Source organism: Rhinatrema bivittatum, chromosome 7, assembly GCF_901001135.1.
Source record: "Rhinatrema bivittatum chromosome 7, aRhiBiv1.1, whole genome shotgun sequence".
Lineage (NCBI taxonomy): Eukaryota > Metazoa > Chordata > Amphibia > Gymnophiona > Rhinatrematidae > Rhinatrema > Rhinatrema bivittatum.
In genome coordinates this window covers 87,266,937-87,292,435 of record NC_042621.1, presented here as the reverse complement: position 1 = coordinate 87,292,435, position 25,499 = coordinate 87,266,937, and the positions used below count along the sequence as shown (strand labels likewise).

General features: G+C 50.5%; 1 protein-coding gene across 10 annotated transcripts in view; it reads left to right on the top strand.

Annotated features, from left to right (window-relative positions):
• Positions 1 to 25,499, top strand: part of ZC3H18 (zinc finger CCCH-type containing 18) — a 302,002-nt gene that overhangs the window by 87,669 nt on the left and 188,834 nt on the right. The window lies entirely within an intron of this gene.

Below are 25,499 nucleotides of genomic sequence, written 5' to 3'. Positions count from 1 at the left end.
ATCCCGCAGATCATCCAAGAATTAGATTTGGATCCGCCACCAGACCCGCCTGCCCCAGTAGCTCCCGCTGTCATCACTTCTTCAAGGAAGGGAGATCCTGTCCTGGCGGCACTCCGGCCGAGGGCTCGGGCTTTTCCCATTCATGACTCGTTTTTACAACTTCTCACCAGGGAATGGGACACCCCGGAGGCCTCCCTGAAGAGCAGCCGGGCTATGGAAAAGCTGTACCCGCTCCCCAAAGATTTTCTGGACCTCATCAAGGTCCCAAAGGTGGACTCCGCAGTGTCGGCGGTCACGAAGAGGACGACTATCCCAGTGACGGGAGGTGCGGCGTTGCGGGACACACAGGATCGTAAGTTGGAAGTTTTCCTTAAGCGGGTTTTCGAGGTATGCGGGGCGGTGATGTGCAGTTCGCTTGCCCAGCGGGCTAGTCTCCTTTGGGTGCAACAACTCCTCACGTCTCAGAACCTGCCGTCCGATGAGGCTGCCCAGGCAGATCGGCTAGAAGCCGCAGTGGCGTATGGGGCGGACGCCTCGTACGACCTTTTTCGGGTCCTCGCAAGATCCATGGTTTCGGTAGTGGCAGCACGACGACTACTGTGGCTACGCAATTGGGCGTCTGATACGTCCTCTAAGTCCAGTCTGGGCTCTCTTCCCTTCAGGGGCAAGTTCCTCTTCGGGGAGGATTTGGACCAGATCATCAAGTCCCTGGGGGAGAACGCTGTTCATCGGCTGCCGGAGGATAGGTTTCGACCATCCAGAGCGTTTTCTTCTTCTCGGACCAGAGCCAGAGCGCAACGGCGCTACAGGGGCTACAGACAGACGGGCTCCCGGCCATCCGCCCCCAGGTCTCAGCCCTGGTTGCGCGCCTTCCGCGGGCATCGGCCCGCACGCACTACTCCCGGAACCGGGAACCCCTATAGCAAGTCTTCACAATGATGCCAGTCTCGCCCACTCCCCTGTCCCCAGGATTGGGGACCGACTAACGTATTTCTAAGCGGAGTGGGCACGGATCACCTCGGACCAGTGGGTCCTGGATACCATAAAACACGGCTACGCATTGGAATTTGTCCGCCCCCCGCAGGGAAGGTTCATCTTTTCCCCCTGTGGCTCGGACCTCAAGAGAGGAGCGGTGCAGCTGACTCTGGACAGACTCCGGGAGATAGGCGCTACTGCGCCCGTGCCCTTTGGAGAGGTGGGCTCGGGCCACTATTCCATCTATTTCGTCGTACCAAAGAAGGACGGTTCCTTCCGGCCTATCCTAGTCCTCAAGGAAGTCAACAAATCCCTTCGAGTCGTTCGGTTCCGCATGGAAACGCTCCGGTCAGTGATTGCGGCGGTGCATCGGGGGGAGTTCCTCGCCTCCCTGGACTTAACGGAGGCCTACCTGCACATTCCCATCCGCCCGGACCACCACAGTTTCCTTCGTTTCAAAATTCTGGACCAGCATTTTCAGTTCACGGCTCTCGCGTTTGGATTGGCACCGGCGCTGCACACCTTCACCAAGATCATGGTAGTTGTGGCGGCAGCTCTCCGGAAGGAGGGCATCCTGGTTCATCCTTATCTGGACGATTGGCTCCTCCGGGCGAAGTCATTCGATCATGGACGCTCAGCGGTGACTCGAGTAGTACGGTTTCTAGATTCCCTGGGATGGGTAGTGAACTTCTCCAAGAGCTCCCTCATGCCCTCGCAACGCTTGGGTTTTTTTTGGGGGCAACTTTCGACACCCTACTGGGCAAAGTTTTTCTGCGCCAGGACAAAGCTCAATCCTTGCGGGATCACACACGACGGTTCTCTGCGTTACCAGAGCCCACCTCCTGGGACTACCTGCAACTCCTGGGAGTGATGGGGTCCACCATCGACCTTGTACCTTGGGCTTTCGCGCACCTCAGGACCTTACAGTGGGCGCTCTTCTCCCGTTGGAAACCAGTATTGCAGGACTATCAGATGATTCTCCCGCTCCCACAGAATGCCAGGGACAGTCTGGGCTGGTGGTTGGATCCACCGAACCTGGCCCGTGGCATGTCCCTCGATCTGCCAAATTGGGTGGTGGTGACCACCTATGCCAGTCTAGCAGGCTGGGGTGCAGTCTGCGATCGAAGCGCCACGCAGGGGACGTGGTCCACGGTGGAGGCGAAGTGGTCAATCAACCGTCTGGAAACCAGAGCGGTCCGGCTAGCTCTGCGACATTTCCTCCCGCTTCTTCGGAACCGAGAAGTCAGAATCCTATCGGACAACGCTACCACCGTGGTCTACATCAACCGACAAGGAGGCACGCGCAGCCCGCAGGTCGCGCTCGAGGCGGCGCTGCTGATGCAATGGGCGGAGCGTCATCTCGTCCGGCTAGCGGCCTCGCACGTCGCCGGTGTGGACAACGTCCAGGCGGACTTTCTCAGTCGTCAACTGCTGGACCCGGAGAGTGGTCTCTCTCCGACAAAGCAATGCAACTTCTCGTCCATCGGTGGGGGGCCCCCCACTTGGATCTGATGGCGTCCGCTCTCAATGCCAAGGCTCCACGCTTCTTCAGTCGCCGGAGAGAGCGCGGAGGGAGTGGATGCCCTGGTCCTCCCGTGGCCGCCATATCTTTCTTTTCCACCATGGCCCCTGGTGGGCAGGATGCTCCGCAGAATAGAAAGCCATCAGGGGACCGTGGTTTTCGTCACCCCAGAATGGCCCAGGCGACCCTGGTTTGCGGACCTGCTACAGCTGGTGATCGACGGGCCAATCAGGCTGGGGCACCTCCCCCAGCTCCTACATCAGGGCCCGGTATTTTTCGAGCAGGCAGAATTCTTCTGTCTTGCAGCCTGGCTTTTGAGAGGCGCCGCCTCCGGCGTCGGGGCTACCTGGAGGTGGTAGTATCCACGCTATTGCGGGCACGAAAGACATCGGCCTATGTTCGAGTCTGGAAGGTGTTCGAGCTGTGATGTACCAGCCAGGCCACGAGACCCGCTAAGGCTTCTGTACCTCAGATCCTTCAGTTTCTACAGGCGGGGGTGGAAAAAGGGCTCGCCTATAATTCACTACGGGTTCAGGTGGCCACCCTTGGTTCGCTGTTGAGCGATGGGGGCTCTCTTCTACAGCATCCTGACATTGCTCGTTTTCTCAAGGGTGTCAAGCATATGCGTCCTCCGTTACGGGACCCTTGTCCCTCCTGGAGTCTTAACCTTGTGCTTCGCTCCCTGTCGGGACCACCATTCGAGCCGCTGCGCAGTGCAACGATAAAGGATCTCACTCTCAAGACTGTATTTCTTGTGGCCATCTGTTCCGCTCGACGCATCTCGGAGCTGCAGGCTCTGTCGTGTAGAGAGCCCTATCTCCGTTTCTCCGACTCTGGAGTTTCGCTTCGCACCGTTCCCTCCTTCCTTCCGAAGGTGGTTTCTGCATTCCATGTGAACCAGACGGTGGAGTTGCCGTCCTTCTCTTCCTCAGAGCCGAAGTCTCTCCGTCTCTTGAATGTCAAGCGCACTCTGCGCCTCTATCTGGAGGCTACAAATGAGTTCCGGACCTCTGACCATCTCTTCGTACTCTGGGCCGGTCCTAAGAAGGGGTCTCAGGCCTCGAAGACTACCATTGCCAGATGGCTGAAGGCCGGCATTGCTGCTTCTTACATTGGGGCGGGTCGGACTCCCCCACCCGGAATCGTAGCGCATTCTACACGTTCTCAGGCGGCTTCCTGGGCGGAGGTTCGCTCGGTATCCTCGCAGGAAATTTGTAGGGCAGCCACCTGGAAATCGTTACACACGTTCTCGAGGCACTATCGTCTGCACCTCGCCTCTTCGGTCTCTGGACACTTTGGCGAGCAGGTTCTCCGAGCAGGCCTCGCAGGACCCCACCCGATTTAGGGAAGCTTGGGTACATCCCACTGTCTGGACTGATCCAGGTACGTACAGGGAAAAGAAAATTATTATTTACCTGCTAATTTTCGTTCCTGTAGTACCATGGATCAGTCCAGACGCCCACCGCGTTTGGGTTCTTGATCCTGCTCAGCTCTGCGCTGCTTCTTGCTCGCAGTGTTCTGTGTCTTCACAGTTGTTTCTTTTCGCTGTTTTTCACAGCTCCCTACAAGTTGGTAGGATGTTTGCAGTTACTTGTTGCGGTTACAATTGTTTTCATTATCTGTTTCCACAAACTTGATCCTTCGGGGGTTTCTACTCGGGCTTTGATATACTCGATACTGAACTCCTGCAGAGGGGGTAGTAGTATATATGGATACGCCCCCTCAAAGCTTGTGCTGACTCCATCTGCTGGATTGGGGACATAACCCACTGTCTGGACTGATCCATGGTACTACAGGAACGAAAATTAGCAGGTAAATAATAATTTTCTTATAGTTTCTGGAATCCAGTGGATTACAAGATCCGAGGCAGCATGGTTTTACCAGAGGTAAATCTTGTCAGACGAGTCTGATATTTTCCTAGCGTGTAGCCAGATGGACTAGGGACCGATGAGTTATGCTCCCCTGCCAGCAGATGTAGACTGTCAGGTTGCAAAGTTGACGTCACAGTACATATATCCCTGCAGTGACCTCAGCTCTCCAGTATTCTCTGTCTCCAGCAGATGGTGGACGTACCTCTCCCTATAGGGATTGTTGTATTTTTTTGGAAGGAGAAATTCTGCATTCTAAATTGAAGGAAATTGAGCCCCGCTCTCCTGAGGCGATTTCCGAGATCCGTCAAAGGTGTGCCTTGGTCCGGTAGCTGGTTCCCAGTGTGGACTTTACTGCTTAGGCAGCTGAAAGACAGCAGGAGCAGGAAGCTGAGCGCAGTGGTGACGGCCAAAGCCCTCTCCCCCGACAGCCAGAGACCATCTCTGTACTCAGCCAATAAGCGCTTAGCCCAGGTAAGTTTAAAAAAAAAAAAAAAAAAAGGAAGATTACCTCCCAATTCAGAGACAATCAGAGGTAGCTTCGGTAGGTCTCCCCTCTGTCTCCGTGCTTGGCGCGCCATACAGATGTCGTTCCCACTTCCGTTAGGGGTGAGAGGACTTGGGCTTCCGAGCGAGTTGAGCAGCCTCAGTGGGCTAGGCCCCGCTATAGGCTTGGTCAGCACATCGCGTGGTAGGCCATGGCGGCTCCATATTGCATGCATTTGTGTGCTTGCCGTATTGCCTTACATAGGACGTCAATAAATGCGGTGCGTTGGCTCTGCACATGCGCTGTGCGCATAATGGGCACGTCCCTATGCGCACAACTTTGATGGCACGCGATATAGGAAGAGCTGTGCGCACAGGCTGTGTGTACGCATCGCCACACCCAGCACAGACAGTCGGAATTTGTACGCATACATTTTTAAGCCCTCGCTGAGAGAGTGGCCAACCAATGTGTGTTGGCTCTGCACATGCGCTGTGCGCATAATGGGCACGTCTCTATGCGCACAACTTTGATAGCACGCAATATAGGAAGAGCTGTGCGCACAGGCTGTGTGTACGCATCGCCACACCCAGCCCAGACAGTCGGAATTTGTACGCATACATTTTTAAGCCCTCGCTGAGAGAGTGGCCAACCAATAAAACTAAGCACCTTGCTCTCTGCAACGCTTGCCATATTAGAGCCTCTCAGTCTGACCTGGACTCCGACTTATGTCGGCACTGCGAGGAAGCCCAAGGAGAATTGACCTCCTCGGACTTTGCTAAGCCAGGCTCCTCCCATTCGGATGATGGGTTGGGCCCTGCCTTAACTGGAAGTATGCTTAATATCCCCTTGACTGTTTCATCCTTGGGAGAGGGAAATACTAGTCCCACCCCAGTACCTTCTGGATTAGGCATGGACCTGGCTGCCTTTTTTCCTGGATGGAGTTTTTCCAGGGGCTACAAGCCTTCGTGCAGGTGCAATCTACTGCCTTTCTTGCGCCTGTCCAGACGGAACCTCAACTGGTGGCCCCTCCCTCTCACATTCCTACTGGCCGATCCCGAGGTATGCCTCGCCTCACCAAGGGTATCCCTGGCAGGGACCCAGATGGCACAGACAAAGAGGAAGATACAGATTCCTTGGAAGATGGGGAAATTCCCCCTGGGTTAGAACCGTATCAGATCTTGTTATGGTTTTTCCTTAGAGACTAATTTCTGGCCCTGGTTTCCCAGACCCTAAAGATGCTGGGAGTCCCTGGGGCGGACTCTGATGGAACCAAAGAAGAATTCCATTTTGATTTCCCTGCAGAAGGCCTCCTGCTACTTTCCAGTGATGGATGCCATCCAGGAGTTGATTGATCTGGAATGGGATGCCCCAGTAGCAAGTTTTAAAGGGGGCTGAACGTTGGAAACTCTATACCCTGTGGACCCAGCAGTAAGGGAACGTTTACGTTTTCTTAACATGGATGTGCTGTTCTGTGCCGTCTCTAAATGAACTACTATCCCAATGGAAGGAGGCGCGGCCTTAAAAGTTGCACATGATAGATGGATTGAGTTTATCCTTAAACAAGCCTTTGATGCTGTAGCAATGACCTTCCAGATTGCTTCTTGTTGCGCTCTGGTGGTTCGTCCAACACCCACTATCCACACTCTGTTGAATGCCATTAACCCCCTTTTCCCGCATTCCCTCCCACAGCCCACCCCCCCGCCCTCCTTTCCTTCAGAACCCAGCATTGCTACTTTATAAGTAGTGTGCTGCAGCAGTCAAAAAAAGCAAATAGAATGTTAGGAATTATTAGGAAGGGAATGGTTAATAGAACGGAAAATGTCATAATGCCTCTGTATCGGTCCATGGTGAGACCACACCTTGAATAATGTGTACAGTTCTGGTTGCCGCATCTCAAAAAAGATATAGTTGCGATGGAGAAGGTACAGAGAAGGGCAACCAAAATGATAAAGGGGATGGAACAGCTCACCTATGAGGAAAGGCTGAAGAGGTTAGGGCTGTTCAGCTTGGAGAAGAGACGGCTGAGGGGGGATATGATAGAGGTCTTTAAGATCATGAGAGGTCTTGAACGAGTAGATGTGACTCTGTTATTTACACTTTCGAATAATAGAAGGACTAGGGGGCATTCCATGAAATTAGCAAGTAACACATTTAAGACTAATCGGAGAAAATTCTTTTTCACTCAACGTACAATAAAGCTCTGGAATTTGTTGCCAGAGGATGTGGTTAGTGCAGTTAGTGTAGCTGGGTTCAAAAAAGGTTTGGATAAGTTCTTGGAGGAGAAGTCCATTAATGGCTATTAATCAATTATACTTAGGGAATAGCCACTGCTATTAATTGCATCAGTAGCATGGGTTCTTCTTAGTGTTTGGGTAATTGCCAGGTTCTTGTGGCCTGGTTTTGGCCTCTGTTGGAAACAGGATGCTGGGCTTGATGGCCCTTGGTCTGACCCAGCATGGCAATTTCTTATGTTCTTATAAGATTGTATACAGTGTAAGATTGCATAATTTTCCATGTTGTAGTCATAAGATTATATATAGTGTAAGATTACAGTTACTCATCCATGTTTTATTTTTTGTGATCACTTATCAAGGTTATACTCCGTTTCTTTACATATAATTGTTCCTCTTATTTTTTTCCTTCGCTAGCACTCTACTTTCCCTCTTTCCTCTCCCTCCCTCTTTTTCCAGCCTTTTCCCTCTTCCCCACTCCCTGTTCATTGTAATTTTCTCCATCTTTAATTGTTAATTGTAAACCGGCGTGATGTTTCGTACGAATGTCGGTATATAAAACCTTATAAATAAATAGATAAATCTCTGAACTGCAGGCATTGTGCCAGGAGCCGTTCCTCCAGATGACTCCAGGGCCATTACAGTTACATATTGTCCCATCCTTTTTGCCCAAAGTAGTCTCTGAGTTTCATTTGAATCAGTCCATTTCGTTTCCATCCCTAGATAAACTCAAAGATGCAGAGGAATATAGTCTCCTCTGTCATTTGGTTGTCAAGAAACTTTTAGTTCGGTAACTGGAAGTCTCAGAACTGGTCCAAAAGATGGACCATCTGTTTGTCCTTCAAGGTAGAAGGAAGAAGGGCGAACCAGCTCCACGGGCTACCATAGCTCGCTGGATTTAAGGAGGTGGTCACAGGAGCCTATGTGGAGGCTGGAAAGCCATTACCTTCTCAGATGAGAGCTCATTCCACTAGGGCTCACGCAGTCTCATGGGCAGAAATTAGACTGCTGTCTCCCTTTGATATCTGCTGAGCGGCGACATGGTCCTCCTTGCACACCTTCTCCAGGTTTTATTGCCTGGACGTGCAGGCCCAAGAGGACGCAGCCTTTGCACAGGCGGTGTTGATCAGACCCCGATCAGTAGTAGCTTTTGTACATCCCATTAGTCCTTAGTCCATTTGGCTACATGCTAGGAAATGGAGAAATTACTTACCTGATAATTTCGTTTTCCTTAGTGTAGACAGATGGACTCAGCTGCCCAAGAGCTGTGCCACATTTCCTTCCTGGAGTGGGCCTCAAGTCCAAGAGATCACAGTAAGTGTTCATACAGTCCCTAGATTTAGGGTACCTATATTCTTACTGAAGTTCATTGTTTATAGTTGTTTGAGTACAGTTACGGTTGTACGTTTTTAATCATATTTTTTAGACAAGTCTTTTCACTAGTATAGCACTTTAGAGCGTCGAGCTGCCAGCGCCACTGGCCCCCATACCGGTGCCCGAGTCTCTGCCTTCAATGCTCGCGCCCCTGCAGGAATGTCTGGATGTGCTTCTTGGTACCCTACCGATGCAACTGGTACCCGAGAGGCCCTCAATGCCTCCCACGGAGCAATCACGATTCTCTGGTCCTATGAGGAGGATAAGGCCATGGGGACCGAGCTCCCATGCCCACGGTTCCCCAGACCACTGTCGCCGCCCCCCCCCCCCCCCCCCCCCCCCCACTAATGTAACACGGCCGATGCCCCCTCGATGCCCGAGGGCCCATTGATGCCGTTGGTGCCCCCACGGCCTTGGTACCTTTAAGGCCCAGGCCTAGTGCCCCTCCAGGTCCCCGTCCTCGGCATTTGGACCCTAGTGAGGAGGAGGACCCGTATTACCCGAGGGGCGATGACTTCTTGGATGCATCGTCCGAGTTCTCCACTCAAGGGCCTGTCTTTCACCAGCTTTGTAAGGGCCATGGCTGAAGCCATCCCCTTCCAGCTCCTGTTGGAGGAGGATACCCCCTCATAAGATGCTGGAGGTCCTCAAGTTCATCGATACCCCAAAAGAGATCGTGGCGGTGCTGGTCCATGAAATCTTTAAGGAGCTCCTCCTCTGCTTGTGGGAACACCTGGTGTTGGTCGCCCTGGTTAACCAGAAGGCGGATGCGACGTATCTGGTTCAACAGGTCGTGGGCTTTGAACAGCAGAAATTACTCCATCAGTCTGCTGTGCTGGAGTCCGCACTCAAAAAGGCCAGACGCTCCCGGACACATGCGTCTGCCCCTCTGGGGTGCGAACACAGGGAGCTTGATGGCACTGGGAGAAAGATGTTCCAGGGGGCTACGCTGGTGGCCTGTATTGTGACCTTCCAGCTGTACATGACACAGTAACTTATGGAAGCAGGTCCAAGAGTTTGCGGAGGGTCTTCCCCAGCAACAGCAGGAGTCCTTCACAGCCATTGCCACGCTGGGTCTTTGAGGCAGGTAGACACGAGATCAGGTCTACCTACGACGTCTTTGAAACTGCAGCTCTCTAACCACCAGGGATGTAGGCGCCAGACGGCTGGCTTGGCTCCAAGCCTCCAATCTCCGACCAGAGGTTCAGGACAAGCTTGCAGACCTTCCCTGTACAGGAGAAAATCTGTTTGGGGACAAAGTGAAAGAGGTCATGGCGCAGCTGAAGGATCAGCATGATACTCTTCAGCAACTCTCCGCCAGCCCCCCTGAAGGCCTGTCCGTCACCAGGAAGTCCTCAGGGCCAGGCTCTCGCAAGCCCTTCTACCGGCCAAGGAAATACTTCCCTCCAGCTGGCCATACTCGACCACCTCGATCCAGCCCTAGAGGCCGCGGCTGGCAGCAGCGAGTCCCGAGGGCCCAACCAGCCCCCCAGCGGGCCCCATCCGTCAGCTTTTGACTGGTGGCAAGGGGGCACGAGCCAAATGCCGGTTCCCAGAGCAACCAATCCCCCAGTTGGTGGCAGGCTCATTTTCTTCACCCGCTGTTGGGAAGCGATTACTTCAGACCGCTGGTTCCTCTCCATTATTCGCCAGGGCTACCGCCTGAACTTCAGCAGGCTCCCAGAGACCGCATCCCCATGCCCATCGTGGAATTCGTCCGCCTATCAGGTCGCCCTTCAATCGGAACTTTCCGCCCTTCTAGCGGCGGGCGAGGTGAACCGGTTCCCCGTGAGCAATGGGGTCACAGCTTCTACTCGAGGTACTTCCTCATTCCGAAGAGGAAGTACCTTTAGCCCCATTCTTGACCTCAGGGCTTTAAACCGGTATCTCGTAAGAGAAAAATTCAAGATGGTCTCTCTGGGCAACGCTGATCCCACTCCTCCAAGGGAGGAAACTGGCTCTGCTCCCTCGACTTAAAGGAAGCTTTCGCCCATATTGCAATTGTCCCCAGCCACAGGAAGTACCTTCGCTTTCTGGTGTGGACAGCCCATTTTCAGTACAAAGTACTGCCCTTTGGGCTGGCATCAGCCCCACACATCTTCACAAAATGCTTGGTGGTGGTGACTGCCTACCTCAGGCATCGCTTGGTCCACGTCTTTCCATACCTGGACGACTGACTGATCCGGAGCGATTCACGCTCCAGTGCCATGAATGCTCTAGCCTTGATGGTCCAGACCTTACAGACTCTGGGATTTGTTATCAACTTTCCCAAGTCACATCTCAGTCCGTCTCTATGGCTGGACTTTATCGGCGCCAGGTTGGATACGGCACAAGCGAAAGCTTTTCTGCCAGGGATCGTGCGATCACCCTCTCCTCGCTGGTTACCCTCGTTCGCAACAAAACGAAGCTACCGGCCCATCTGCTGCTCCGCCTGCTGGGCTACTTGACTGCCTCGGTCATGTGACCCCCTTGGCCCGCCTCCGCATGAGGGACCTGCAGTGGGCCTTGCGGTGTCAATGACGGCAGGCATCCCAGGATCTGGAAGCGCCAGTGAATGTCAAAGACCCTCTCCGTCTCTCTGTAGCCTGGTGGGAGGCCCTGTCCAGTCTGGAACTAGGACTCCCATTCCAGCCTGCACCACCCCAGTGACCCTTACCATGGATGCCTCGCCTCAAGGGTGAGGGACCTACATATGAATGGCCTGCATACTCAGGGCCTTTGGACTACGATCGAGTCCCACAGCCAGATAAACTTTCTGTTACGCCTTATGGGCCTTCCAGGACAGGCTGCCCTCCAAGGTCGTCCTCATCAGAACGGACAACCAAGTGGCAATGTGGTACATCAACAAGCATGGAAGAACGGGCTCCTTCCCCCTCTGCTAGGAGGTGATACAGGTCTGGGATTGGGCCCTCTCCAAGGGGATGTATCTGTGGGCCACATACCTGCCGGGCCACCTATTCACGTTGGCGGACTGCCTCAGCAGGTCCTTCCAACTACACGAGTGGTCCCTAAACCCGGTGGTAGCAGCCAGCCTATTCCGCCGCTGGGGCATGCCGGACATGGACCTGTTCACCTCTCCCCACAATCACAAGGTGATCATCTTCTGCTCCCTGAATCCGGGGAAAGACCATTCGACCCGCGACGCATTCTCCCTTCAATGGGGACAAGGTCTTAAATACACGTACCCCCCAATTCCGCTTCTCTTGAGGACTCTGACGAAGCTGCAAGAGAACGGGGGAACCATGATCCTGGTGGCACCCTCCTGGCCAAAACAGGTATGGTTCCTGCTGCTCCAAGACCTGTCCATGAGCGCACCAGTTCTGCTGGGGATGGCTCCCGACCTCCTATCGCAGAACCAGGGCCACCTGCACCACCCGAACGTCCGGGCTCTGGCCTTCATGGCGTGGATGTTGAGTGCATGATCCTCCAGCCCTTGCAGCTCTCAGACTGGGTCTCCAGGGTATTGATTGAATCCTGGAAACCTTCCACTCGCAGATCTTACAGCTCAAAGTGGAAGCATTTCTCCACCTGGTGCGGGTTCCATGGACTGGACCCTTTCTCCTGCCCATTACCTCGCCTGTTGGATTATCTGTGGCACCTGTCAGAGTCTGGCCTCCAGACCAGTTCGGTCCGAGTACGCCTCAGCACCTACCGCCGGGGTATTGCCGGGGCACCCATTTCAGCCCAGCCGCTGGTTGGATATTTCATGCGGGGCCTCGTTCAACTCAAGCCCCCTCTTCGCCCGCCAGCACCTCCATGGGATCTCAACGTCGTCCTGGCAAGGCTAATGCGGCATCCATTTGAGCCTCTCAAATCCTTTGACCTGAAGTTCTTCACCTGGAAAGTTGTGTTCCTGGTGGTGATCACTTTCGCTCGCAGGGTTAGTGAGATCCGGGCCCTGGTTACGTATGCTCCCTACATGAAGTTCTTTCATGATCGTGTAGTGCTGCGCACGCATCCAAAATTTCTGCCGAAGGTGGTGACTGCTTTCCACATCAACCAGTCAATCACCCTTCCCACGTTCTTCCCACGGCCTCATTCTCACCTGGGAAAACGTACCCTTCACACCCTGGACTGCAAGCTGGCGCTTGCTTTCTACTTGGACCATACAGCGAGCTACAGACAGTCCACCCAGCTCTTTGTGTCTTTTGACACCAACAGGCTGGGAGCAGCAGTGGGGAAGCAGACCCTATCCAACTGGCTAGCGGATTGAATTGCCTTCTGCTATTAGCAAGCAGGCCTCCAGCTGGCCAGCAGAGTGAAGGCTCGCTCTGTGTGGGGCTAAGGCAGCATCAGTGGCTCATCTGCTTGTGGTCCCCGTCGCCGAAATCTGCAGTGCCGTGACCTGGAGTTCTCTCCACACATTTGTAGCGCACTACTGTCTTGACAGGGATAGTCACCAGGACAGCACTTTTGGCCAATCTGTCCTCCGCGATCTATTCCAATCCTGAACCTAACTGTTCTCATGGTGCTCTCTGTGGGGCCAGACTGTCTCTGTTTCCCACAATGCTGCAGTTGTGTTGTGCCCATTGGCACCTTGTTCGGCTACTGTGGGTCCCTCTGATCACAGGGGGCATTCTGGAGCTCTGTAATCACCCACATGTGAGGACTACCATCCTGCTTGTCCTAGGAGAAAGTGCAGTTGCTTACCTGTAACAGGTGATCTCCTAGGACAGCAGGATGTAAATCCTCAGGAATCCCGCCCGTCTCCCAACGATGTTGGGTTTACCTTCGGCTTATTGTGTTTTTTTTTTTTTTTCTTGCTCGTATTTTTGCTATGTTACGAGACTGTAGGGGGGACCTCGCATGGACATGCGGATAGTGGCAGACTGGGCACGCTCAGTCTGCCATTCAAAGTTTCCCGTGCCGGGCTCCATCTAATGATGTCACTACATGTGAGGACTAACATCCTGCTGTCCTAGGAGAACACCTGTTACGGGTAAGCAACTGCACTTTCTACACCTATCAGAGACTGGCTTGAAGACCAACTCCATTAGAGTTCAACTCAGTGCAATTGGCACATTCCATGGAGGTGTAGATGGTACGCTCATCTCTATACAGCCGATAGTTGTACGCTTTGGGGCGGATTTTAAAAGGAGCGCGAATAGCCTACTTTTGTTTGCGCTCCAGGCGCAAACAAAAGTACGCTGGATTTTAGTAGATACGCGCGGAGCCGCGCGTATCTGCTAAAAACCTGGATCGGCGCGCGCAAGGCTATGGATTTTGTATAGCCGGCGTGTGCCGAGCCGCGCAGCCTACCCCCGTTCCCTCCAAGGCCGCTCCGAAATCGGAGCAGCCTCGGAGGGAACTTTCCTTTGCCCTCCCCTCACCTTCCCCTCCCTTCCCCTACCTAACCCACCCGCCCGGCCCTGTCTAAACCCCCCCCTTACCTTTGTCGGGGGATTTACGCCTCCCAGAGGGAGGCGTAAATCCCCGCGCGCCAGCGGGCCTCCTGCGCGCGGGGCCGCGACCTGGGGGTGAGTACGGAGGGCGCGGCCACGCCCCCGGACCGCCCCGGGCCGTAGCCATGCCCCCGTACCCGCCCCCAAAACGCTACCGACGCCCCCGAAACGCCGCGACGACCGGGCCCGCCCCCCTCGGAGAACCCCGGGACTTACGCGAGTCCCAGGGCTCTGCGCGCGCCGGTAGGCCTATGTAAAATAGGCTTCCCGGCGCGCAGGGCCCTGCTCGCCTAAATCCGCCCGGTTTTGGGCGGATTTACGCGAGCAGGGCTCTTAAAATCCGCCCCTTTGTGCGGGACCTGCTTCAATTGAAGCCTCCTGCTGTCTCTTGGGACCTCACTGTGATGTTAGCTCAGCTGATAAAAGCTACTTTTGAGCCGCTGTGCACCTGTGACCTGAAGTGCCTGACTCGGAAGATCATATTTTTGGTAGCGGTCACTTCAGCATGCAGGGTCAGCAAGCTCCAGGCCTTAGTGACATCCATCTTATACTAATTTTTATCATGCCAGGGTGGTCTTACATAGAAACATAAAAATGACGGCAGAAAAAGACCAGTCAGCCCATCCAGTCTGTACAGCAAGCTCCCACACTTATTTTTCATACTTAGCTGTTTCACCGACCACCAAGTTCAGGGCCCTTGTTGGTAACTGTTTGATTCAAATTTCCTGCCACCCCCTGCCATTGATGCAGAGAGTATTGTTGGAGTTGCATCAAAGGTGAGCATAAGGCTTAATGGTTAAGGGTAGTAACCACCGCATCAAGCAAGTTACCCCAATGCTTGTTTACCCAGTCTGCACAGATCAATGCCTTGTTGGATGTTGTCTGAGTGTAAATCCTCTCTTCCACCTTTCTCCCTGCCGTTGAAGCAGAGAGCAATGTTGTATATGCATTCAAAGTGAAGTATCAGGCTAATTGGTTTAGGGTAGTAACCGCCGCAATAAGCAAGCTACCCCCACGCTTATTTGTTTAACCAGACTGTGTAGTACAGTCCTTGTTGGTTGTTGTCTGAATGCAAATCCTCTTTTCCACATTTCCCCTTGCCATTGAAGCAGAGAGCAATGTTGGAGTTGCATTAACCGTGTGAAGGCTTATTGAGTAAGGGTAGTAATCACCAGGTAGTAGCCTCCATTCCAGCAAGCCACCCCCATGGCTCTTTTCTTCATTCCTATCCTCTAGCCTTTATGGATCCACAGTGTTTATCCCATGCCCCTTTGAAATCCTTCACAGTTTTAGTCTTCACCACTTCCTCCGGAAGGGCATTCCAGACATCCACCATCCTCTCCGTGAAGAAATACTTCCTCACATGGGTTCTGAGTCTTCCTCCCTGGAGTTTCAAATCGTGACCCCTAGCTCTACTGATTTTTTTTCCAACTGAAAAGGTTTGTTGTTGACCATGGATCATTAAAACCTTTTAAGCATCTGAAAGTCTGTATCATATCACCCCTGCTCCTCCTCTCCTCCAGGGTATACATATTTAGGTTCTTCAATTTCTCCTCATAAGTCATTTTATGAAGACCATCCACTTTTTTGGTCGCCCTTCTCTGGACCGCCTCCATCCTGTCGCTGTCCCTTTGGAGATACGGTCTTGCAATATGCACCCTAAATTCCTGCCTAAGGAAGTGACGGATTTCCATTTTAACCAGTCAGTCATCCAGCCCGTATTCTTTCCCAGTCCCATTCGTACCAAGGCGAATGAGCACTGGGCAGTTTAGACTACAAGCAAGCCTTAGCCTTCTACCTGGAGAAAACAGAAGCCCATAGACAGTCCACCCAGCTTTTTATTTCTTTTGATAGGAATAGGTTGTGCGTTGCCGTTGCCAAATAGACACTATTCAGTTGGCTAGCAGATTGCATCTCCTCCTGTTATGCCCAGGCGGGATTGCATCTTGGGGGTCATGTCAAGGCTCATTCTGTCAGAGCCATGGTAGCGTCGGTGGCCCACTTGTGAGCAGTTCCCGTGGTGGAGATCTCCAAGGCTGCAACATGGAGTTCCCTGTACGTACCCGGCTCAGTCCAGACACCTGGGTTCATCTCCCCTTATCAGCAGATGGAGACAGAAAAGAAAACCTCGCTGACACTGTATCTAAGCAACCCTGCCACCTGCAGTTCCTCAGTATTTCTCTCTCTCCAGCAGATGGCAGAAGCTGTTAATCCTCCAGTTCTTCATTTGACTAATTCTTTTCTTTTGAGCCTTCCTCCCGGGGGTTTCTTTTATTTTTTTAGAATCCTTAGGGTTCTTCCTTGTCTGGTTGAGGCGGCCGAGCCAGGGGTTGGTACCCTTGTGTGTGCTTGGTCAGAGCGCCTGTGAGGTGTAAATCTCATTGTCCCCTCCCTTCATGAGGCCGCTGAGGCGGCTGCAGGCTCTTTACAATACTATTTTACAAGAAATGTTTGGCTATTTTTGCCTATTTTTCAGGGCAGGTTGTTCATTTTTAACTAAAGCTAATTAAAAACAAAAAACTGTGTTTGTACAGGAGAACTGCTCTACAGGCGAGCGACTTCCTCCCCTTAGGTAGGAGCTTTTTGTGGTACTCTGGCTGTTTGTTTGGGGGACCTTTTCTTCTGTCGTGGTGAGTACCTTCAGAGAGCGGATTTTAATTTTATCTCTACCTTATGGCTCGCGGCAGGGCATGCCGTTATTGCGGCTCTGATTCTTCCCGGCTTAATAGGTCAGGGTTATGTGCTAACTGTGCCGATGGTGGGGAAGGTTTGTCTGTGGCTCCTTCTCCCGCTAAACAGCGTCGAGTATCGTCTTTTGGACCGGCTGCAACTTCTTTTTTACCTCACCCGGCTGGTGCGGGAACGGTGGCCATTTTGGATTTTGCCACGGCAGTTCTCTGGCCCTTTCCAAGTTGGGGACAGGCAGGGAGGGCTAGAAGGGGAGGAAAGCTCTGGTTTGCCTGTTTTTCAACAAGACCATGCTGGTTTTGGTGCAAGGAGGCTTTTCTCCACAAACTTTGTTTTGTTACTTGATGATGCCTATATGGCCAGACAGAAAACAGCTTGGACTACACAGTCGCAGATTCCACCAGTCCAGCCCACTGAGGGTCTTCAGGGAGTCCCAGGAGGTCTCTTATGCCCGGTAATAGGGTTCCCTCAGCACAGGGCTTGATTTTTCACCCACAGGGTGATGCAGCTAGGGCGATTGATCCGGAGGATACTATCATAGCTCCTGGTGGTACTGGTTCGGGGTCTGGCCAAGTTCCCCTGGTGGCTCCGGTTATTCCGGCTATCGAGGATGCAGGTCAAGGGGATGATCCGGTCTCTTTTTTTCATGGTGGTCTGCCCTTTTAAAAGGGAAGAGCTGGAGGTTTTGCTTCCCTTGGCTTACCAGGTTCTTGGGGTTAAAATGCCTCAGGAGAACCAGGATTTGGACGGCGAGGACCCGGTACTATGTGCCATCTGAGATCCTCCACCTTCTTTCCCTTACCACAAGTCTGTTAGGAAATTAGTAGAAGAGGAATGGGGGACTCCTGATTCTGGTTTAAAGGTTTGCAGAGCCATGGGGAAAATTTACCCTCTACCAGAACAGGATGTAGAATTTCTTTCTCTCCCAAAAGTAGATGGGGCAGTGACTGCTGTGACTAAGCGCACCACGATTCTGGTTATTGGTTCGACCGCTTTAAAAAATGTACAAGATCGTAAGATGGAGTTACACCTTAAAAGGATTTTTGAGGTGGCATCCCTAGGTTTGTTCAAGTTTTTTGTAGCATGCTTGTCTCCGGTGGGTACAGCAGCTTCAAGGTAATTTGTCTCAATCAGCCGTGGACGCGGATACGGCTGAGCATGTGGAAGCAGCTGTGGTTTACAGTGCGGATGCCCTGTATGATTTGGTGCGTACTTCCTCCAGAGTAATGGCATCAGCTGTGGCCACCCGAAGGTTGCTTTGGCTTCGCAGTTGGCGGCGGATGTTTCCTCTAAGGCACAATTGGCATCCTTGCCTTTCAAAGGATCTAGAGCAGCTGATCCAGTCTCTTGGAGACAATAAATTCCTCAGGTTACCCAAGGATAAACCCTAAGGGTAAGAGATTTTTTCAATCACGGTCTCGTTTTCGGTCCGACAGAAGATTGCGACCTATCCGTGGTATGCCAGGACTGCAGTGACAATATTTTTCGTGGGGGTAAGCATGGGGACAATCCTTTCATGGAACCAGAAGGTCCTTTTAGGGAATCCTCTGGTGGCTCCTAGGCAGGAGGCAAGTCTACCCAATGATGCCAGGCTAGTCCACTCCATCGTTCCTGTTATAGGAGGTCGCTTAAGGCACTTTTACGATGAGTGAGCCAAGATCACTCAGGACCAGTGGGTTCTCAATGTGATAAGAAACAGTTACGTTTTAGAATTTGCTTGTCCCATACTGGAACTTTTTCTAATTTCCCTATGCAGCAATCCGGTCAAGCGGGCGGTGGTACAGCTGACTCTAGACCAGTTATGTCTGTTAAGTATACTACCGTCCACCTGGTCAAGATGGTGAGACGGACAGTGAAATGCTAAGAGAAATTAGGGAAGCTAACCAAATTGGTAGTGCAGTAATAATGGGAGACTTCAATTACCCCAATATTGACTGGGTAAATGTATCATCGGGACACGCTAGAGAGATAACGTTCCTGGATGGAATAAATGATAGCTTTCTGGAGCAATTGGTTCAGGAACCGACGAGAGAGGGAGCAATTTTAGATCTAATACTTAGTGGAGCACAGGATTTGGTGAGAGAGGTAACGGTGGTGGGGCCACTTGGCAATAGTGATCATAATATGATCAAATCTGAATTAATGACTGGAAGAGGAACAGTGTGCAAATCCAAGACTCTCGTGCTAAACTTTCAAAAGGGAAACTGATAAAATGAGAAAAATTGTTAGAAAAAACTGAAAGGAGCAGCTACAAAAGTAAAAAATGTGCAAGAGGCGGGGCCATTGTTAAAACATACCATTCTAGAAGAACAGTCCAGATGTATGCCACACATTAAGAAAGGTGGAAAGAAGACAAAACGATTACTGGCATGGTTAAAAGGGGAGGTGAAAGAAGCTATTTTAGCTAAAAGATCTTCATTCAAAAATTGGAAGAAGGATCCAACAGAAGAAAATAGGATAATGCATAAATGGCAAGTTAAATGTAAGACATTGATAAGACAGGCTAAGAGGGAATTTGAAAAGAAGTTGGCCGTAGAGGCAAAAACTCACAGTTAAAACTTTTTAAAATATATCTAAAGCAGAAAGCCTGTGAGGGAGTCAGTTGGGCCATTAGATGATCGAGGGGTTAAAGGGGCACTTAGAGAAGTTAAGGCCATCGCGGAAAGATTAAATGATTTCTTTGCTTCGGTGTTTACTGAAGAGGATGTTGGGGAGGTACCTGTACTGGAGAAGGTTTTCATGGGTAATGATTCAGATGGACTGAATCAAATCACGGTGAACCTAGAAGATGTGGTAGACCTGATTGATAAACTGAAGAGTAGTAAATCACCTGGACCGGATAGTATACACCCCAGAGTTCTGAAGGAACTAAAAAATGAAATTTCAGACCTATTATTAAAAATGTGTAACCTATCATTAAAATCATCCATTGTACCTGAAGACTGGAGGATAGTTAATGTAACCCCAATATTTAAAAAGGTCTTCAGGGGTGATCCGGGAAACTACAGACCGGTTAGCCTGACTTAAGTGCAGGAAAAATAGTGGAAAGTGTTCTAAACATCAAAATCACAGAACATATAGAAAGACATGGTTTAATGGAACAAAGTCAGCATGGCTTTACCCAAGGCAAGTCTTGCCTCACAAATCTGCTTCACCTTTTTGAAGGAGTTAATAAACATGTGGATAAAGGTGAACCGGTAGATGTAGTATACTTGGATTTTCAGAAGGCATTTGACAAAGGTCTTCATGAGAGGCTTCTAGGAAAAGTAAAAAGTCATGGGATAGGTGGCGATGTCATTTCGTGGATTGCAAACTGGCTAAAAGACAGGAAACAGAGAGTAGGATTAAATGGACAATTTTCTCGGTGGAAGGGAGTGGGCAGTGGAGTGGCTCAGGAATCTGTATTGGGACCCTTACTTTTCAATATATTTATAAATGATCTGGAAAAAAATACGACGAGTGAGATAATCAAATTTGCAGATGATACAAAATTGTTCAGAGTAGTTAAATCACAAGCAGATTGTGATAATTTGCAGGAAGACCTTGTGAGACTGGAAAATTGGGCATCAAAATGGCAGATGAGATTTAATGTGGATAAGTGCAAGGTGATGCATATAGGGAAAAATAACCCTTGCTATAGTTACACAATGTTAGGTTCCATATTAGGTGCTACAACCCAAGAAAGAGATCTAGGCGTCATAGTGGATAACACATTGAAATCGTCAGTTCAGTGTGCTGCGGCAGTCAAAAAAGCAAACAGAATGTTGGGAATTATTAGAAAGGGAATGGTAAATAAAACGGAAAATGTCATAATGCCTCTGTATCGCTCCATGGTAGGACCGCACCTTGAATACTGTGTACAATTCTGGTCGCCGCATCTCAAAAAAGATATAGTTGCGATGGAGAAGGTACAGAGAAGGGCGACCAAAATAAGGGGAATGGAACAGCTCCCCTATGAGGGGAGAACAGATGGCTGAGGGGGGATATGATAGAGGTGTTTAAAATCATGAGAGGTCTAGAACAGGTAGATGTGAATCAGTTATTTACTCTTTCGGATAATAGACTAGGGGGCACTCCATGAAGTTAGCATGTGGCACATTTAAAACTAATCGGAGAAAGTTCTTTTTTACTCAATGCACAATTAAACTCTGGAATTCGTTGCCAGAGGATGTGGTTAGTGCAGTTAGTATAGCTGTGTTTAAAAAAGGATTGGATAAGTTTTGGAGGAGAAGTCCATTGCCTGCTATTAATTAAGTTGACTTAGAAAATAGCCACTGCTATTACTAGCAACAGTAGCATGGAATAGACTTAGTTTTTGGGAACTTGCCAGGTTCTTATGGCCTGGATTGGCCACTGTTGGAAACAGGATGTTTGGCTTGATGGACCCTTGGTCTGACCCAGTATGGCATGTTCTTATGATCTTAAGTGCAGTAGTATCAGTTCCCTGAGTGGAGCTCCTTCAAGGGAGATACTCCATTTATTTTCTGGTCCCCAAAAAGGTGAGCTTGTTTCGGCCAATATTTGATTTAAAGAAGGTCTATGCAAAACTCAAGGTGCCACACTTCAGGATGGAAACCCTCAGGTCGGTCATAGTAGCTGTACGCAAAGGAGAATTCCTGGCTTCCTTGGATCTCATGGAGGCTTATCTACATATTCCCATCCATCAGGACTCTCAGCGTTTTCTCCGCTTCATGATTCTGGGTCAACATTTTCAGTTTCAGGCTCTTCCGTTTGGTCTCGCCATAGTTCCACGGACTTTCACCAAGGTGATGGTGGTGGTGACAGCTTTCCTTCGAAAGGAGGGTATTCTAGTTCACCCATATTTGGACGATTGGTTGATCAGAGCCAAGTAAGAGTCTCTGTTCCGCAAGTCGGTTCATCGAGTTTTCGAAGTCCTACAGTCCCTAGGTTGGGTAGTGAATCACGACAAACGTCAGCTATCACCAACACAAACTGGAGTATTTAGGCACTCTGTTCGATACCTTTATAGGCAGAGTCTTTCTCTCTCAAGATAGAATCTTGAAACTTCAGGCCAAGATCCGCCGGTTTTTGCGGTTGCAGGTACCCAAGGTCTGGGACTACTTACAGGTACTTGGCTCGATAGCCTCCACACTGGGCTTGGTTCCCTGGGCGGTTTCCCATATGAGACCACTACAGTCGGCATTGTTGTCCCGCTGGAAGCCAGAATCGGAAGAATATCATATCCACTTATCTCTCGAGGGTTTGCCGAGAGTCTGTCATGATGGCATCAGACTTCCAATCTCTGTCGCGGAGTGGACCTCAAAGTTCCCGATTGGATGGTGGTTACTACCAATGCCAGTCTCTCTGGATGAGGGTGTTATGTTTTGTAGGGTTTGGGTGGACCCTTGGACACTGTGGCATCTGACCACGCCCATGGGGAGAAATCCCGTGAGGGGCCACAGGTCAGGCTCAGCTCCGGACACACAAACACAGATTATATCTTTTATTAGACAGTTTTTGAAGTCATCAGAGGTTGCGGCAGTGAGTAGAAGATGGGGCCCGGCTGGGCTAGTATTCCTCAGGGCGCTGGAACAGTGGCTTCTCCGGTAGCAGTGCTGTAGGAATAAGAACTGAGAAAATGAGTACACTGATATATTCACAGAGTCCCCAGTATGGAGACGCCCCGAGATAGGGAGAGCTGGCCCTCAAGGAGCGAGTACCAGATCCCTGGGCACAGAGACTCGGCAAGTACTCACGCAGCAATTCTCCGTGGAAAATGGCACTGGTGCTGGAACGGAGGCAGGCCCTCAAGGAGCGAGTACCTGGTTCCAGGGAAACAGCTCTGAGGAGTAGATGGTAGTTGTACTCACAGATGGTGTTTGTATCGAATTCTTCCAAGTAGAAGAGATGTACACAGGCAGCGAGTCAGGGAACATGGGCCCTCGAGGAGTGAGTACCGGATCCCGGTAGCGACCTGAAAGAAGCAGAGGGGCCCCTGAGGAGCGGGTACCTCGTTAACAGCAAAGAGTCCAAATAGAAGTTGGAGGTAGAGTAGCTGGGTACGGAGAGCGAATCCCATCCGTAGGAAATCCCTTGCTAACTCAAAGGCTAGCAATAAACAGTAGGCTTAAATTTCCGGGCAGCGTGACGTCATCACAGAGGGACGCCCCTGAGGTTCGCGCCATAGAGGAAATAAGAATGAGGGCCGCGTGGCACATGCGCCCTAAGGTACCTGAGGAGCATGGCGGGAGGCAGCGCCCAAGCCGGCCCGGGGACGCCGGAAAGGACGGCGGGCAGACGCTGCGGCAGCCAGATGTCCACAGGGAGCAGGAGGAGTCGCAAAAAAAGAAAGGTAGGCGGAGTGAAGCTGTTGGGCCACGACGGTTGCAACAGGGGGGAGCAGTTTGTCAGTTCCATTCAGTTCAGGGATCCTCGTCCACAAGACAGTCTGTGTGGTCTATCAACCGTCTAGAGACCAGGGCGGTTCGTTTGGCCTTGAAGGAGTTTCTGCTGTTACTACGGAATCGTCCGGTTCGAGTTCTGTCGGAGGAAAAAAGACCTCAGGACCTCATATGTTGTATGTTCTATGTAGAACAAACATGAGGTCCTGAGGTCTTTTTTTCCTCTGATTTATAACATCTGAGAATTATCAACCATTAAGTCTTTTTACAATATTGGTGTTGTGAAGCTTTGTTTTTCTGTTGATTCATCAATTACTTCACTCTGTACCTTTTTAGTTTTGGATAATTCCTATATTTTTCGACCAGGCTGCTCGCTTTTGTTTAGCGGCATGGCTTTTGAGAGGAGGTGTTTGAAAAGGAAAGGTTACCCGGACTCGGTAGTCACCACATTGTAACAGTCTAGAAAGAAATCTACTAACCTCTTTTATGTTCAGGTATGGAAGATTTTTGAGTCCTGGTGTTCCGTCAGGGGAATTCGCCCTCTTATGGCCTTAATTCCTGAAATATTATCTATCTCTTAGTTCTCTTAAAGTGCAGGTAGCAGCACTGGGCTCTCTTCGTGGCAAAATTGAAGGTTCTTCTATTTCGTCTCATCCAGACGTGGTTTGCTTTTTTAGAGGTACGATGAATATTTGTCCCCCAGTTCGAAAATCTTGTCCGTCCTGGAACCTTAATCTAGTTCTTAAATCTCTGTGTGAACCTCCCTTCGAGCCGCTCCGAAAGGCTACGTTAAAGGATTTGACACCTAAGGATCAGTCCAGAGCCCGCCCAATTAGAAGGGGGTTATATTAAGGGGAGAGTCGTCCGCTCAGCTGTAAGATTGTTCTCTGTTGCATTCCATGTTCTTGTTAATTGTTGTTTCATGGTTCCATACTTTTTGCTATTATCTGCTTTGATATAGATATATACTGATGAACTGCAGGTGGCACAGTTGCTTAGATACAGTGTCAGTGAGGTTTTTTTCTCTTTCTCCATCTGCTGATAGGGGGAGATGAACCCAGGTGTCTGGACTGATCCGTGGTACTACAGGAACGAAAATTAGCAGGTAAGAACCAATTTTCCTTTCCCTCCACACATTTTTATCTCATTATTGTCGGGATAGGGATGGCCGACGCGACAGTAGGTTCAGCCAGCATATCCTTCGTAATCTGTTTGAGGTGTAGAACCCAGCTCTCCTGTCAAGGGCGCATTGTTTGGATTCAGGCTGTGTCTCCCCCTCTGTTACCAACAGCACCATTGTTGTGACCCTTGGCACCTAGTTGGGTGTCTGTTGGTCCCCTTTTGTGTTGGGGAGCAACCTGTAGCTAGGGATTCACCCATGTGTGAGGACTGCCATCCTGTTTGTCCTCAAAGAAAGCAGAGTTGCTTACCTGTAACAGGTGTTCTTCGAGGATAGCAGGATGTTAGTCCTCATGAAACCTGCCCACCACCCCACAGAGTTGGGTTTCTCCTATTTTTTATTTTTATCATAATTCTATATTACAAGACTGGAGAGGGCCCCCACGTGGAAGTTTGGTATAGGTTATGCTGGGCATGCTCAGTGTGCCTAGTCAGAAGTTCTAGAAACTTTGACATAAGATTTACATATTGGGGCTCTATCTGATGATGACATCCATGTGTGAGGACTAACATCGTGCTGTCTTTGGAGAACACATATTACAGGTAAGCAACTCTGCTTTACTTGGAGGAGGGATAAAGTACTAGTGATGTGCCTCCGGGATCTGTTCCGGCACCAGTTCCTTACATTTTTATGAACAACATAGCAGAAGGAATGTCAGGAAAGGTTTGTCTTTTTTTCTGATGATACCAAAATCTGAAACAGGGAGACAGCCAGGAAGGTGTGGAAAACATGAGGAGTGATCTAGTGAAGCTCAAGGAATGGTCTAAGGTCCAGCAGCTAAGTTTTATACTAAAAAATGCAGACTAATACATTTAGGCTGCAAAAATCCTAGGGAGAGGTACTGTATTGAAACTGAAATTTTTCTAAGCACAAAAAAAGAGCGGGATCTGGAGGTGATTATATCTGATGATCTTAAGGTGGCCAAGCAGGTAGATAAAGCTGATGGCAAAAGCCAGAAAGATGCTTGGCTGCATAGGTAAGAGGAATGGTCAGCAAAAAAAGGGAGGTGATATTGCCCCTGTTAGGTCCCTGGTGAGCCCTCACTTGGAATACTGAGGATATAAACAGGATGGAGTCGGTCCAGAGGGTGGCTACTAAAACGGTCAGTGGTCTTCGTTCTAAAGCATATGGGGATAGACAAAGATCTTACCCATGTATATCCTAGAGGAAAGGCGAGATAGAGGAGATAAGATAGATATTCAAATATCTCAAAAGTTTCCTTGCACAGTAGGCAAGCCTCTTTCAATGGAAAGTAGGCTTTTGAGCAAGGGGTCATGGGATGAGGGTGAAAATGACTAGCGCTTCCCAGTCTTAGCCAATGTGACCCAATTTGAGCACTTGAAAATTCATATGACCCCAGAGGACAACCAAAACAAATTAACTGGAGTGTGGTTCCCCCGCCAACAATTC